Here is a 15,365-nt window from a genome sequence, read left to right as displayed (position 1 = left end):
CAGATAGAATTTCCTACAGATTTCTTTTCTATAAAGAGTTTGCAGCCAAAAGTGAAACACTCTTAAACACCTAAGTATATTTTCCTGTGTAAATCCTTTTCAGAACTAATTTTGTGGTATTAGGAATTGAACCTGGGGCTAGCTTAGACATGCCAGGCAGGTACTCTACCACTGAACTGATATATGCCCCATGCCCAGCACACACCATTTTGTTGTTACTCTGGTTTTGGGTGGATTGGTTGGTTGATTTTTTTTTTTTTTTTTAGTACAGGGTTTCTCTGTAGCCCTGGCTGTCCTGGAATTCACTCTGTAGAGCAGGCTGGCCTCACACTGAAGATCCACTTGCCTCTGCCTTCTCCCGAGTCCTGGGATTTAAAAGCTACCTTGGCCTATTATTGTTTGAAAGGCAAAGTTTTGTATGCCTGGCTAGGCCCAACTTGTGGTATAGTCAGAGATGACCTTGAATTCTTGATCCTCCTGTCTCTACCTCCCAATCCCTAGGATTACAAGTGTGTGCCACCATACCTGGCTCTCTCAACCCCTTCTTAAAATTTTTATTTTGAAACTGGCCCTTTTAAGTTACCTATGTTAGACAGGTATGGTGGTATACACCTTTAATCCCAGCATTTAGGAGGCAGAGCAGGTGGGTCTCTGAATTGGAGACCAGCCTGTAAATATACAGGTCTATATAATGAGTTCTAGGCCCGCCAAGGTTATATAGACCCTAATCTCAAAAGGAATATAAAGAAAAGGATACCTAGGCCAGCCTCAAACTTAGGGTCTTTTTGTATCAGTTGTGAGGAACCATGCCTAACTCAACATTTTTTTAAAGTTAATTATTTTATGTATATGGGATTTCTGTCTGCAGATAAGTCTGTACACCATGTGCATGCCTAGTTCCCTAGGAGACCAGAAGAGAGCGCCATATCCCCTGGGATGGGAGTGAACCACTATGTGGATATTGAGAATCAAATCCTTGTTCTCTGCAAAAGTAGTCAGTGCTCTTAACTGCTGAACCATCTCCCCAGCCCCTCAAATCATGTTTTTTGTTTGTTTGGTTTTGGTTTTTTGAGACTAGGTTTCTTTGTTTAGCCCCAGAAGTTGCTCAAACTCACAAGAGATCTGCCTCTGCCTCCTTAGTGATGAGGTTAAAGGAGTGCACCACCACTGCTGGGCTCAAAACATCTTCCTGAATCTGAATTCTATTTCTTTTTTTTCTTTTTAACTTTACTTATTTTTTTTTTCTCTGTGTAGTTCTGGATGTTTCTTGCTGGCTTCACCCTCTAATAGGAATGTTACTAAGAGAATGTTGCCAACTTTACACAAAAGCAGAGGTGAACTGGGTAACCTACCAACTTTACACTGTGTTGCTCACATTCCCACAACATTAGCATACATCAATATTGGTTTCATTCAACAAACATTTTGGTTCAGGATACAAAGTTCAAACACTGTTGCCTCTCAGAGAACTTTAATAATGGTGTGGGATGAACTGATCATTACAGTTTTGTATAGTGAACACTAAACATACATATAAGTTTCTGGTTTGGGGTAGAAACAGTCCAGTGTATAGAGGGATGAGTCTTGGGTGGGCAGTTCAGTGGTAGAATGTGCTAGTGGGGCATTCATGAAGAGCCCTGGGTTCCCACAGGAAAAAAATCTTGGAGTGTACCATTAATTGGTTCATCTGTGGAAAAGACCTATGGTCTTAGATGAACTGAGTTTACTGGCCATGAGGAGCATTGCAGAAAATAAAGCAAGAAGTAGAAATGCTGTCCTTACCAAGAGGATACAGATAAGTGAACATTGAGAACCTTCTTCAGCTCATTTGGACTCTGCCAAAACATGAATGCTGCCCGTAGTAGCTTGTGGACAGCATTGCCTGCATTACAGATGTCTTTGTGTGCTGTGCTGTGGGTCCTTCTGTGTATTTCTTTGTGCGCATTTATTTTAGCAAGTTCACACTCTTTAATTTCTTACCCCTTTTGGAGAAATCAACATGAGGCTGGCTTTAAAGCCCAAAGCATACCATCTAATGACAGGCTTTGGGTTTTTGTGGTTGTTGTTGTTTGGTTTTTCAAGACAGGGTTTCTCTGTGTAGCTTTGCTCCTTTCCTGGAACTCACTCTGTAGCCCAGGTTGGCCTCGAACTCACAGAGATCCGCCTGGCTCTGCCTCTCAAGTGCTGGGATTAAAGGCGTGCGCCACCACCACCCTGCTACAGGCTTTGTTAGAAGAAAGCTTAGGGAACGTCTGCCTCTGTGTCAGACGATGCCAGAGTCCGTTCTGAGCAGCACCTGTGTCAGTATGTGACAACCTTCCCCAGAAACACCTGTCCCGGCTCCTCAGGCTTCATCTGTCCAAGGAGGTGTACCATGAAGCCTTCGATCTGACTCTTGCGAACATAAGGAAAAGATCTTAGCTCTCCCTGGATAATTGGCTCACTTCAGAAGTCAGAATTCCCAGGACTTCAACTGTTGTAGAAAGTTAAAATGTGAAGTTTTTGTTTCTTTCTTGCTTATGTTGACCCTTTTTTTTTGGATTTTAATCTACCTCTTATTTTTGTGTTACCACTTGAGCGTCACGTTTGGCTGTGGTCTAAGATGGTATCTCTTCTGTTCGTAGACAGTTCATTCTCTTGCCTTTTCTCTTGGCCCTCATTTCACCTGACATTGTCTTCTATTGCTCCTGTCAGAGATATGTTTTAAAGTCTTTTTTATGGGAAGAAGTAATCCACTGGTGCTGTTTGTCTCTGAGGTCCGTGAAGGAAGGAGTTAAAACACAGTGGTGGAGGAAGGGCAGGCAGATTCTGTACTGGAGGCAGAAGCTGACAAGGAAGGAGCCATTAATTAAAGACAATTTCAAAGTCAACTGATTGTGATCATTAATGTCACAATAGATCAAAACCTAATTATCACAGCCTAGGTAAGGACCATCAGTATTAATCGGAAAATCTAATAGGAGACTATTATCAGGAAATTAGGCCAAATTGAATGCAATGAACTTTTTATCATTCTCTTTTTTTGGTAATGTTCCTTGGCATTGGCAGGTGTGACCCTAACAGTTGGTCCAAGCCCAAATTGATAGTTTCACTTTTAAAGAGCTTTTTTTTTTTTTTTTTTTTTTTGTCCAGGCTGGCTCCAGTACTTACAGTCCTCCTGCCTCAGCCTTTAGAGCACTGGGGTTTTGAGGGTGTGAGTGCATTCAGGCTTATGTGTGTGTAGGGGGCGGGGTTTGAACTCAAGGCCTTGTACATTCTAGACAAGTGCTGTACCACTGAGCTATATTCCTAAACTCAAAGAGTATTTTGTTAAGGGAGTTTTTAGACAGACTGAATCTGAGCTGTCATTGCTGAAACACTACCCTTGAATTTTCATCACCTGGATTTGTCCAGTGTAATCAGCCATCAGTGGAATATAGACATCTATCTTAAAGTCGTAGAGTGCCATGGTGAACATTGTGCTGATGTGTTACTATACTGTCCCTCAAGTTCTTGTTCAATGTAGAGTTTTTCACTGGCTACTATGAAGGCTGTGGGAGGAAGGGCATGTCCTGCTTTGAAATTCTTAGAGAACTCCTAAAAAGATTGTTTCCTGGTATGACAACATTCTCAAGATGTGAGTCAGTGTTTTCCAGCTCTGGCAGGTTCTCTCCTCACCCCCATAGTTTTAAGATGGGAACATAATGATTTCCCACTATAATGGGGGAGGGGGCTCAACAAGGTGGAACCTTGTTGGTTTGTTTCTGTTTTCCTTTCTGTCTTACAAGTTATATCTCTGGCAGCAGGAGGAGCCATCACTATATCCTTAAGCTGTATGTGAAGATGCCACCACTCTTGGGTGAGATGAGGCAGACCGTAGAAAAGCTGTTTTCTTTGGGTGTCACAAGAGGGATACCAGACAATAGAAGGCATTAGAATCATGGACAGTTGGTTTGCCCGCTTTGGAGCTTAGCCCTGCAGTCCTGCTGTTCTTCAGTTGCTCAGTACTGCTTACTGATCCTATGTGGGAGGGCCATGCTGCTTTCTGCATTTTTGGAACCTGGATTATTTTACTCAGTTAACTGAGAAATCAATGTCTTAATACTTCACTTGTTAAATGAGTTTTAGTGTTTAAAATGCAGCCTGATATTCAAAATAGCACTAAGGTGGTCTTCAGAAGCAAGGCTCCTTGGGTTACTCCGGGTGGGCAACAGCCCTCATTTAACAGTCGATGGTTGCCCTCATCTGGCTGCAGTGAGGTAACTGAAAGCAAAATGTTCTAATGGATACTGACTGTGCCAGCCTCCCCACTTGGTCTTAATGGCTGACCTTGGGCAAGTCTTTCCTTTCAATGCCTCAGTTCCCCATCTGTCAAATGGGGTAATAATACTGACCTACCTCATGGGGTGTTGTGAGGCATTACAGATCAGAGCTGACAACTCCTTTGGGGTTGCTTGTGGAGGATGCCTTGAGTTGACATTTTTTTAGCCCTCACTGAACTGTTTCCAAGTTTGGAAGTACTTAGTGACCTTTGCAAGTTTCTGCCCCTCCACCCCTCATCAAAGCTGCTAGTTAAGATGTTGACAGTGTTTTGTGAATGTTGGAGTCTTGATAGTTCAGACTATCTTGGGATGTTAGGAAAGTAGGCACTAGGGTTTTGTGCCTTGCATTCACAAAGAGGCTGTTTGAAACTCAAGAATCTTGGGTTAGAGAATCCCGAGGCAGGAATGTTAGAGCATTTCTTTCTCTGTAGGCTGGAAGTTAAGGACCTATTCCCATGGACTTATACCACTTCTGCCCATGAGCAAAGCAATCCTGAGAGTTTGGATTTATATTGTTTCTTTCATTTTCCAGACTGGTCCCAGGGTAGTGAGATCACTGTTCCTCTGCTCCTAAGCCTCTGCTTCTCATAGAAACCAGATGAACAATCAACATAACCCTCCATCTACCACCATTGGTTCTCAAGGCTTCATCCAGTTCACTGTGCGTGGAATCTGTCACCTCTTTCCCAGTGTCCACAGTCTGACCCTGACTGAGGACATCTTGGACACTTGTTTGCCCAAGAGCCTTACTCTTTCGGTCTCACTTAGGGGCTAAGGCAGCCCCTAGCTCTTCCAGACAGGGCTCTTTCCCTTTCCCCTCCTTGACCCTGGATTGGTAACCTGTGAAAAAGCACAAGGTCCTGGCTCCCTGGAGGCACACTCTCCAGTTCTGTTAGGTGTACTCTGCTCCTATAGGGGTTCTGGGGGGTTCTTTGGAGTTCTAGAGGATGGAGAAGGGGTAGTCTCATGTCCTGCCAAGTAGTAGCCAGCAGTTGCCTTACCCCTGCCTGCTGGCCATGTTCCCACCTCCTAGAATGGGCTTTTAGAGACCCTAGAGCTGGCTTTCCTCAGCATTGTGTCATTCTGAGTAGGAAGCAGGTCATACCTTGTAGCACGTGTCTGAATGGAAGTGAGACATTGAATTCTCTGTGGACTTTTTTGGTTTGTGGGGGAGTTTTGGTTGCGTTTGTTGGTTTTATTTCAGCCAAACTCGTCTGCTTTTGATTTCTTTAAAGGATAAATGTTCTATATATATGTTTGCATTTAAAGTGTAAATGTTTTTAAAAATAGACATTTATGTCTTTCTACAACTGACATCCAGTTCAGACGTCATTCTCCCCCCCTCCACCCTCTTTCCCCTTCTTTTCATACTCTTGTATTGATTCTAATAAACGGTTGCTTTTCAAATATGGATCTTGAGTGATGGTTTGAACGTTTGTACTCGTTTTAAATCTGGATCCTGGGGTGTTAGCTGATGATCATACATTTCTGCCATCCTCCGTTACTTCAGTGCTGAGCATCAAACCCAGGACCTTGTGTAGGCTAAGTAAGCACTCACTCATTGAGCTGAGCCCCAACCCATTTGTAACCCCATTTCTGAAGCTTTGTGAAAGAAGGAAAGAGAGCTGGCTGGCTGGGACCTTTCCCTGAAGGTTTGTTGGCTCCTACTTTATACAAACAACCACAGGGTGGCGCCAACCCTGGAGAATAAGCCCACCGGTGCCCTGTGCTTGAGTGACCCTGCTCTTACTAGACAGTTCAGAGAGTAAAGGAGCCCAGGGTACTCTGAATTCTTCACTAAAGCATGCCAGCACAGTCTAAGGTTTACAGTTTATGGTTATACTGTAACTGCCTCATCTTTGATTTGCTTCACAAGTACCAAAGAAACCTGTGTCCTAAGGACATGTGGGCCAGAAACGGGGTCGCAGTAGGAAATTGGAGAGGGAAGTGAGGTTATCTAGGGTTTATTGGGCAAGGTAAGTGATGTGGTTCTGAACCTGGTGGGGCTGGGCAGAGATTAGTGAAGATGGACGGATCCTGGAGCTGAGCCCTGGTTTCTACCAACCTGTCCCTGCAATTCTCTCTTGTTTTCCTTTCTGGCTGTTGAGTTATAGAGTCTCTGCAGCCTAATCTCGTAAAAGTCTTATGAAGACATCTGTAGGTTGGCTGGTTTAATGGTCCATGACCCCATAAACATGGGACAGGAGAGCCATTTGGTCCACCTCAGAGATGGGCCTTTCTGGACATTATTTATTTCCTACTTCTGAGGACTGGGTCTGCTTGCTCCCTTCCCTTTCCAGTTCTCTCACACCCCACGGGAAGTTTGTCTGCCTTGGGCCCATCAGGAATCAGGACTAACTCCAGGGTTGGAGGGGGTTTGATCCTATACTCCCACCCTTAGACAACTGTCTTCGTTTGTGTCTCCCCACAGTGAAGAATGAAGTCTGCTTGACACTCAGTTCAGATGAGTTCTTTGTTGCCATAACTCATCCCCTCATAAACTTTCAGTTTTCTGGAAAAGTCCAGAAGTCACCAAGCTAGTAAAATGGATGCAGTGCTGGCAGCTGGAGACAGTGGAGACTGGGGCGTGGGGGTGGGGGTCTGTGCTTTGCTGACTCATTGAGCTCATAGCTCTGAACTGCCCTGTAGGAGTCAGCAGCCCCAGGCTCTCTCTGCTCTTTGGAAGGAAATGTAAGCTGGAACCATGAAAATGAGAGCTGCCCCTGATTGAATAGGGAGGCCATGCCAAAGCTCCTGCCCAAGCCTGACCTGACCTGTGTGTGTGTGTGCTTGAGAGAGGAATATGTGACACTGTGCAAAGCTTCCAACCGAGTTCAATCCCTGGAAGAGATCTGGAGAAAATGAGCTCCACAAAGCTGACTTCCCCATGTATCCATGTATGTTGTTTTTTGATTTGATTTTTTTTTTTTTTTAAGGGAGATCTCACTGGACATGGTGGCACGCCTTTAACTCCAGCCCTTGGGAGGCAGAGGCAGATAGATCTCTGTTGAGTCCTAGGCCAACTTTCACAGTGAGATGCTATCTGAAGGGGGAATAAAAGGAGACAAGATGAAGGCTGGGGTCAGTTGGAATGTGGGCATATGGCATGGCACTCTGGCTCTGGGCAAACTATGAGTCCACCTGTCCTGTGTCAGGTGGAAGAATGGTCTGGCTCTGAGGCACCAGCCTTCTCCCTGCCCTACATATTGCCTCCATGTTTCCTCCCTCTGCAGCTGCAACATCTTGTTTTCCAGGTGCTGTGGGCGCTCTCCCCCTTTTTATAGTTTTGCCTCCTGTGTTTGTGTATTTGTCTGGTCCTTTTGTCTTTTTTCCTCTCCCAATTCCATAAGCGACCTTAATTTGGATATTTCATTTCAACCCATCAAATTATTCTTGCAATAATCTGGGACTGTTTACAAGCTCGTTCTACTCCATGCTGCCTCTGGAAGCAGGTGCATGTCTTTCTGTGTGAAATGTGGGTCTCCTTCCAGACTAGAAGGTGCTTGCCCACTAGCTGCCAGCTCCCTCGGCAAGGTCTTGTCTGATATAATTTGGTTATGAGCCAGGGAGGAAGAGATGCTGATAATTTTAAATGGAGGCTGCTGAGATGGAAGGTTTGGGTTATGACTTTACCCTCTACCCCCTCCTGCTACTGCTGCCTTTGGAGAAGGAAGCATGTAGGGAACCACAGCATTAGCCGCAGCTGCTGCAGCTTGTGAAATTCTGCCACATCTGCAAGGAGGCAGGGGAGCAGGTGAACAGGAGCCCTGGCCTGTGCCGTGTAGAAGTGGACTTCCTCCAGCTATCTCCACACCTGCAGCATCTCCTGAGGCAGTCTGCCTCCCCCCATAATTGTCAGCTTCCTTGTGTATATCCATTCATGGTGGGAGCCAGGGGTGGCCAGCTCCGAAGGATCTGGGCCTAGCTGTCCTTGCTCTAGCTTCTGCCTCATTCAGGCTCATGTAGGAAGCTGGGGATGGAAAGAGTGACCATGCCTGCCTTGGGACCCCTAGGAGAGAGCACCACCACATCCCGTGCAGAGGTGCAGCTGCAGCCCAGCTACACACCAGTCCTGCTCCGAGGGCTGCTTTCTTCCCTCTCCTGCCTCTTCCTGCTTATGGCCCTTTCTCAGTTCCTGACTATTCTTTTTCATGTCAGAGAGCTAATAAAGGGGATTAAGGAAAAGGGGTACAAGGGGGAAGAATACTTCTTTTTCTCTTTCTCTTCAGAGCTCCAGTGAAGGGAAAATTGTATCCTTCTGTGAATTAGAGTGTCTCTCTATCATCAGCTCTTCTCATTCAGCAATGATGTGTAAAACAGGCATTCCTGACCTTGGAAGACCTGTGAGGACTGGAGAACTAGCTCAGCGGGGCCACGTATGCCTAAGCACGCATGAGGCCCTGGGTTCTGTCTCCAGCACTGTTCCACCCCACCACAAATAATGACCACTTTAAAATAATTTTTTTAAGCCAGACAGTGAGAAGTGAAGGGCAGAATGGGGTAAGGAATGGGATGCTCAGTTGGCAGAGTACTTTTTGCCTAGCTTGCACAAGGCCCCAGCATAAAATCGGATATAGTGTTGCATACCTAGAATCCCAGCACTTGGGAGGTAGGAGCAGAGGGATCAGACACCTTTAATCTCAGCATTCAGGAGGCAGAAGCAGGCAGATCTCTGTGGGTTCTAGGCCAACATGGTCTACAGAGTGAGTTCTAAGACAGCCAGGGTTACACAGAGAGTCCTTGTCTACAAAAACAAAGACAAAAAGCAAGTAAGTGTTCTTAACCACTGAAGCATCTCTCCAGTCCAATAATGGCCGCTTTTGAGAATTTCATAACCTTTGGGGTATCAGTGCCATCTCAGGACAGGGGTTGCCATAAGACTGGAAGTCACTGTTATAAAACTGTTGGATTCTTTGTCTGGAAAACAGCAGTTTTTTTTGAGGCACGGTCTTACTATGTAGCCTAGGGTGGTCTTGAACTCTTACTCTTTGGCCTTAGCCTCCTGAATGCTGAGAATACAGGTATGTACCACCATGCCTAGTTTCTCTCTGAAATATTTGTTCCATTTATTATATCCATAAAAATGTCCCTGGGCTGGAGAGATGGCTCAGAGGTTAAGAGCATTGACTACTCTTCCAGAGGTCCTGAGTTCAATTCCCAGCAACCACATGGTGGCTCACAACCACCTGTAATGAGATCTGGCACCCTCTTCTGTATACATAATAAATAAATAAATCTTTAAAAAAATGTCCCATACATCAGCCTAGGGGAGCATGTAGGCAACTGGAAACCTGATGCCCAGCAGAGCCTCAAACTCACTGTGTAGCCAAGAATAAGCTTGAATATATGATCCCTCTGCTCCTACCTCCCAAGTACTGGGATTCTAGGTATGCAACACTATATCTGATTTTATGCTGGGGCCTTGTGCAAGCTAGGCAAAAAGTACTCTGCCAACTGAGCATCCCATTCCTTATCCCACTCTGCCCTCCACTTCTCAAAAGTCAAACTAGAGGCATGAGTCTGGGGCATGAAGTAAAGAGCTGGGTCCAGGGAGGGGAAACTGTGATGGGTATGTAAAATAAATGAAAAAAATTAATTAAAAAAAAAAAAAAAGAGCTGGGGTCAGTGTAGCTTGGGGACTAAAGTACAAGTCTGGAGAGGAGGAGGGAGAGAAACAGACTTCTCCATGAAAATTAGCAGATGAATAAAATGGGGGAAGGAAGAGGTGAGAAACAGCAAAATCAGATGTGTCATGCGTGTCCAACATGTTCAAGGACCAAGGAAGCCTGTGGAAGGTGCATGCTTGGGCTTCTGTGGTTTTACCATCCAGGCAGCACCCTCACTCCCTACAAACACAGCAGACCAGCATGTCACTTCCAGAGAGTTCTGGGTGATGAATCACCGCAGTATCTGCCCTCCTGTGTTCTGAGGTTTCCCTCTCAACCCCACAAGCTCCTTGGAAACCTGAAAAATACATGGGTCATTTTAGAGGTCCCTGTGCATCTCCAATGGCTTTTCATTTGTACTCTAGTGTGGGGAGATTGGGGAGCTTAGAGCCCTCATTCTCCAGGCCTGCTTTAGGCATCCCAAAAAGGGAATAAAGGGAGGGGCAAGAACTTGGCAGTTCAAGTGGCCACAGGTAAGGATAACTAGTCCCTGTTAGAGATCTCAGAGTCCAAGTGATACTTCAGGTTCTTCCCAGCTGCTCTGAGTCCCTCACAAAGAAATGTAACATCTGGATGTGAGTGAGTTGGAGGAAAGGACCATTTGAATGTGTTTGTGCTCATTTGACTTCTGTAAATTGCACCTCATCTGAGTTGAGCCGTTCAGTGGACATGGGCAGAGAGCAGTTGCCTGGAGAGCCCAAGGCAGCACATAATCTGCAGATTGTTTATGAAAATGAGTGAATGGTGCTTGGGATGCTACTTGGGAGGGATTTCTCTCGCAGTCAAGAGGAAGAAGTCACTATGGAGAAAAGACAATTGCTCTCTTTCTAAGCTTGTACCTTCATCCCTAAGCAATACCCACCCCAGTCCTTAGTGCAGGCCCTCAAGTCCTCTGCCGTGAGAGAGGCCTGGGGGACGTAGAAGTAAGGATAAAAGAGGGAACTAGGGATGTGGCTCAGTTGGTACAATACTTACCCAACAAGTATAAGGTCCTGGGTTTGTTCCCCAGCACCATATAAAACTAGCCATGCCGCCCAGAAGCAGGGAACTGGAGGTAGGAGGCCAGAGTGCTTTGGAGGCAGCACAGTCTGGAAGGCCATCAAGCAGGTAGGCCCAGGGCACACAAAATGGCAGGATAAGCAGGGTGAGAGAGGGTGGGCAATATAAACTCAGAGGTGACCTCTTCTGTCGGCCCCAAAGCCCCTGAACAGCTTAGGCTCTAGGCAAGACCCTGACAGGCTGAGGTTGGGCTAGGTGGCTGTCACTGAGCAGTGAGGTCAGACTGTGAGTTTTGGTGTTCTTGTTGCCCAGGCTGTATGATAGCATCAACCCCCTATCAGTTTCCTGAGGGGCTCAGTTTCAGTACTGAATTATGCTTTCATTTTCCCCAGGATACTTTATTATTTTTATTGTAATCAGAATGTAAGAACCAACAAAAGGAAAGAACTTCACCAATCTCATGACCACGTATCTTTTCATTTCCATACTTGACTTTGTTTTTTGTTCATTGAAAAAAATCCCTGTTTTTATATTGTGGACGGATGTCTGTTTTGGGCTTTTTTTTTTTTTTTTTTTTTTTTTTTCACGTGACAGAATAGTTCTTGGGGCTGAAGAGTTGTCCCAGTAGTTAAAAGAGCTTGTTGCTCTTACAGAGAACCCCTGTTCAGTACCCTGCACCCACGCGCGTAACTCCAGTTATGGGGCATCTGATGACTCCTGCATTCCCAGGGCACCAGGCAAACTCTCATACACAAAACTTTTTACAATCCCCCCCCTCCGCCCCAGGAGGGGGAGTGCTGCCCTGGAACTCACTATGTAAACCAGGCTAGCTTTGACCTCGGGTCCTCCTGCCTCACTACACCTGGCTTTTGGAAAGTTCTTTAGCTTTATGAATCCCTTATAAAAATGCGACTCCGCTGGTGAGATGACATGGTGTGTAAAGGTTCTTGAATCACAAACCTGAAGACTTGAGTTTGAACCCTGGAACCCAAATAAGGAGGAGAGAACTGACTCCACAAAGTTGACCCCTACACGTGCTCTGTGGCATGGTGTGCCACGTACACACGTTAACTTGTCAATTTTAAAAATATTTGCACATTATATTTGTATGGATTTATAAGGTTCAAAGTACTATGTATATACAGCGTGGAATCATTCAAATGAACATATCCATCATTTCAAATGCTTCCCATTTATTATTCCTGTCTACCTGAAACGTTATCATCTTTGAACATCACCTTTGCGTTCTTCGCAGGTGAAGCAGACACTTCAGCCTACAGCTCAGAGGAAACTGACCTGTCTAGGTCATCTGTAGCCGAGCCAGGCTTGTTTCAGGCAGGACTCTCCGGGAGCTCCTTCGCAGAGGCTTAAGCCAGTCTTCCTAGTTCTCGGCCAGCAGTTTAGGGCCTGTGACCACTATGAGAGTCAGACTGAGCCACTAGGAGAACAGCAGCAGCTGGGCACCGTGGGGTCAGGGAGCCCGAGGTGATTTGGGGGTTCGTGCTGCCCCCTGGCAGACACGGTGGAAATCGCATGCAGGTCGGCTCAATGCCGGAGCAGGCACGGTCTGGGCCCTCGGTGGAGTCCCAGCCGGCTGGGTGCTGGCAGAGCTCAAGTCCAATGCCAGGGTTACCAGGGACGTGCCCTCCTCCCCGGGTAAGGGAGCCTGAAGCCCGGAGGACCCGCCCTCCGCACACGCAGTAAACGTTTCATTCCCTGGGTGAGTCTAGCAGGGTCACTCGTTTTTGAAGCTCAAGGTCAGCTTTAGAGGAGGCTTTGCTTCCGGGGTCCACCGGCATCGGAGTTGGAACCACCGCCCCTTGGCCCAGGCTGCGCGGGGTGGGGTGGGGTTGGGTAGGGTGGGTGGTGGCTTGGAGAACTGAGTGAAGACGGGGCTCATAGGAGGGAAGATCTCTCCTATGCGATTTTCCCAGTTATCCTTGAGGCTGCCTGGATGACCTTGGAGTGTCTGCGAGTGCTCCGCTTTGGTGCCTGAAAGGTATCTGGCTTCACTCGCTAATTCACCATCCACTGTCTGAGTGTCCCTGAGGCTCCAGACTCCGTGGCCCAAAGTAGGACACAGCAAAGAACAGACATGGTGCCTGACTTTAGAGAGCTCACACTCTGGGGAGCGCAAGTGACCAAATGTCTCTGCAGAGCCTGAGAAAAGGCCTCTCTGCCAAGAGTCCTGAGAGAGAGAACATGGTGAAAGGTCCTTTTCTTTTATCTTGGGGTGTGTGTGAGATCACTGCTGTAGAAAGAATCCAGGGCTTTTTATACATTAGGCAAGTGAACTACATCCCCAGCCTTTAAAAAGAAGCTGCATTATTATTATTATTTTTATTATTATTCTGACAGCCGGCTTTGTACCTCTGGCTGACCTGGAATTCACCATATAGCCCAGACTGAACTGAAACTCAAGACAATCCTCCTGCCTCAAGCCTCCAGAGTGTTAGGATTACAGGTGTCAGCTAACATCTGAGGTAGTGTTTTTGTTTTTGTTTTTGAGACAAGGTTTCTCTGTGTAGCCTGCCCTGACTGTCCTGGAACTCACTCTGTAGACCAAGCTGGCCTTGAACTCACAGAGATCTTCCTGCCTCTGCCGCTAGAGTGCTGGGATTAAAGGCCTGCGCTACCACTGCCCAGCACAGATAGTTGTTTTTTTTTTTTTTAAAGGTTTTTCTAGGCAAGAGTTTCTCTGTGTACCCCTAGCTGTCCTGGAAATTGTTTTTAAAAAAATATGGAATGCTTCATGGATTTGCGTTTCATCCTTGTACAGGGGCTATGCTAATCTTCTCTGTATCATTCCAAGCACAGATTAATTTATTTTTAATAGGGTCTTTCTACCTTGCCCAGGCTTGCTTTGACCTTGTGATCCTTTTGTTTCAACTCCTGAGCATCTGGGATTACAGGCCTATACCAACAGCTCTGTCCAGGACACAAGAGGGCAGAAGTGCAGTCCAGGTGGGCGACAGCTCCTGAGCTGAGGACAGCAAGCCGCCTGAGAGCCATCTAAGGAGTGCAGGGAGTCTCCCGTCCTCTGCAGAAGGCCAGTGGGCACAAGAGAAAAAGCTGCAGGGGTGCTGGCAGAAGGCGAAGGATGTCCCCAGCCAGAGCAGACGTCATAATCTTCGTTCGAAATTCTGGGCATTCCCTGGAGTTTGGGGGTACCCCAGTAGTATACACCCCATTTCAGTAAGACAACCTCCTAGGAGATTACACCAGTCTTGCAGGAAGGTCGGCCTGCGGCTGGGTGAGGCAGATGGATGCCCAGTAGGTGGCGCGAGCCGGCGGCGGCGGTTGGAGCACAGACGGAGCCCGCCCCGTGTGATGCTCACTCGCCCTGCCGTGCCACCCGCCTACCACGAATTGATGGCCCGCAACCGAAGGCAGCTGTGCGCAGCTGGGTATGCAAATGTATGTAAATGACACGGCGACAGGGCTGAGTCAAAGGATGGGGAGACGGAGCGCGGCGCTGTCACCGCTCTTGCTTGGAAAAGTTCGGGTGGGGTGTACATGGTCCCGGTCCTGTCTGTTGGGTGACCTGAGCAAAGAGCAGGCCCCGGCCATGGAGGCATGTCCCCACCTGCCTGTTAGCCGAGAGTTGTTCCTGAACAAGCCGATGGGGCACGGTAGGCCAGGCCATAACAACCCCGTGACAATCCCACACTCATCCCAGCCGCAGAACCCCCTCTTCCCAGGACCAGGTGATGTCCGGATCTGAAGGGCTGTCCTCAGCCACCCCTTCATTGAAACCTGTCTCTCGCCTCCCTATCTGAAGTCCCTCAGGAAGTCTAACCACAGTCACACTTGCTGTTCGTACACTATTTTTCCTTGTGGTTTGGTGAAATCTTTCTGCAAGTCCAGGTTGTCGTGTTTTGAGCGGGTGTGGATAGGCTGAAGGCTGCAGGGGCACAGCTAACCGCTGAGGACGTCAGGGAGGGAGGGAGTCCCTGCCCCCGGAGGGGACCAGCCTTCGGGTCTGGCGCCGGGCAGCTCCCCCTCGCCTGCGCCTCCCACAACGGCCACACGGGGTCTTCCTTGCGTTAGGAATGGGAACTCGCGCCCCGCGCCGGTGCGGGCCGAGTGCGGGACTCGCAGCCCCCCCACCCCCGCGCCAGCGCCCAGACGCCCACGACCTTCAGCTCCCCTACCCCGCGTCGTGGGAGCTGCGGGTTCCCTGAGCCCAGAGGGCGCGGGAGGGAGCCACAGGGAACCTGAGGCTACCCACCGGCGCAGCTTCGTGGGGCTTGGGTGTTGGCGCCGCTGAGGAGGCCGAAGAGATGGGAAATTAGGCGGAAGGGGGCGATCAGAGCAGCCTTGGGTGGCCGGGATGACAAAAGGGGAACGGAATGCGAGATGGGCAGGGGGAGGGCTTTTTCAGGAGGGGAATGGAGTG

At 47.7% G+C, this 15,365-nt stretch overlaps 1 pseudogene; it reads right to left on the bottom strand.

The window, feature by feature from the left end:
* Positions 1 to 13,700: 13,700 nt before the first annotated feature.
* LOC118597558 lies at positions 13,701 to 13,800 on the bottom strand (annotated as a pseudogene).
* Between the last annotated feature and the right edge of the window lie 1,565 nt (positions 13,801 to 15,365).

Source organism: Onychomys torridus, chromosome 16 (genome assembly GCF_903995425.1).
Source record: "Onychomys torridus chromosome 16, mOncTor1.1, whole genome shotgun sequence".
Classification (NCBI taxonomy): Eukaryota; Metazoa; Chordata; class Mammalia; order Rodentia; family Cricetidae; genus Onychomys; species Onychomys torridus.
Note: the sequence above shows the minus strand (reverse complement) of the source record. Positions and strands in the feature narration are given on the sequence as shown.